Raw genomic sequence first — 1464 nt, forward strand, 5'->3', positions numbered from 1 at the left:
AGGAATTAGAAGGCCAGATATTGAGGCAACCCAGTTTGAATTGAAACCAGTGAAGTCTTAAATGCTACAAACGGCGGGCCAATTTAGTTGTATGTCTACGGAAGATCCACATCTCCACCTTTAATTTTTTATGGAGGTGAGTGATTCATCCAAGATAGTCGGTGTGACTGAAGACGCACTGAGGTTGCAGTTGTTTCCGTAGTCATTGCGAGACCGAGCACGAGCATGGCTCAATTCATTGCCACCAAGTTCCATATCTACATGGCAAGAATTAGCAAGGAGATTTTTGGTTAAGTATTTACCACCTAGCAAAAATGCTAAGTTGAGGAACGAGATCACAACTTTCCCAAAATTGGGTGACGAGTCTTTGTATGAGGCTTGGGAGTGATTCAAGGAGTTACTTCATAAGTGTCCTCATCATGGGATTCCTCATTGTATCCAGTTGGAGACATTCTATAATGGTCTCAATGCACATGCAAGATTGATGGTAGATGCTTCCGCGAATGGTGCAATTTTGTCTAAGTCTTATAATGAAGCTTATGAGATCACCGAGAGGATCGCGAGTAATAACTATCAATAGCCAACAAATCGAACAGCTTCAGGAAGACGTGTAGCCGGAGTTCATGAAGTTGACTCTTTTACTTCGTTATCAACTCAGGTATCGTCTATTTCCTCTATGTTAAAACAGTTAACCGCTAATAGTACTAATAATTTTGCAGCTTAGCCACCAAGTCTGTTTGAAGTAGTTTCCTGTGTGTACTGTAAGGAAAATCATTCTTTTGAGAATTGTCCATCAAATCCCAAGTCAGTGTACTATGTGGGGAACCAATATCAAAATAGAAGTGGACAAAGACCCTAGTCCAACCACTACAATCCTTCATGGCGTAATCATCCTAAATTTTCTTGGAGCAACCAAGGAAATGGACTAAACAACAACTTATTGCAGCAAAAACCCAACCAATCTCGAGGGTTTAATTAGCAAGATCTAAAACCATATCAAGCTGAGGCATCAAACAGTTTGGAGAACTTGTTGAAAGCGTACATGGCAAAGAATGACGCTTTGATCCAAAGCCAAGCAGCAACATTGAAAAATTTGGAAAACCAAATAGGTTAGTTAGCTACGGAGTTACGTAATAGACCACAAGGAACCTTGCCACGCGATACTGAGAATCCAAGAAGTTTGGGTAAATAACATATCAAGGCAGTGGCATTGCGAAGTGGTAAAATTCTAGAACCCTGATTGATTGATGTCGAAGATAAGCCCGTTGAGAAGAATCAACCAGCTCTTGAAGTTCTTACACCAAAGGAATCAAAATCTGCAAAGTCTAACAAGGTAATCCATGACTTAGTGAATGCAGATATTTTAACATCTTCTTTGGATGCAGATTTACCTACTCAAAAAAGTTGTCCGATTCAACCGAAAGTTCCATCACCTCTATATCCGCAAATATTTCAACAACACAA

At 40.0% G+C, this 1464-nt stretch overlaps 1 non-coding gene across 1 annotated transcript; it reads right to left on the reverse strand.

The window, feature by feature from the left end:
• Nucleotides 1-319: 319 nt before the first annotated feature.
• On the reverse strand, nt 320-426 carry LOC128042011 (small nucleolar RNA R71). The gene has a single exon (XR_008197219.1). It is a non-coding gene; the product is annotated as a small nucleolar RNA R71 (small nucleolar RNA).
• Between the last annotated feature and the right edge of the window lie 1038 nt (nt 427-1464).

The sequence above is a fragment of the Gossypium raimondii genome, chromosome 6 (assembly GCF_025698545.1).
Source record: "Gossypium raimondii isolate GPD5lz chromosome 6, ASM2569854v1, whole genome shotgun sequence".
NCBI lineage: Eukaryota > Viridiplantae > Streptophyta > Magnoliopsida > Malvales > Malvaceae > Gossypium > Gossypium raimondii.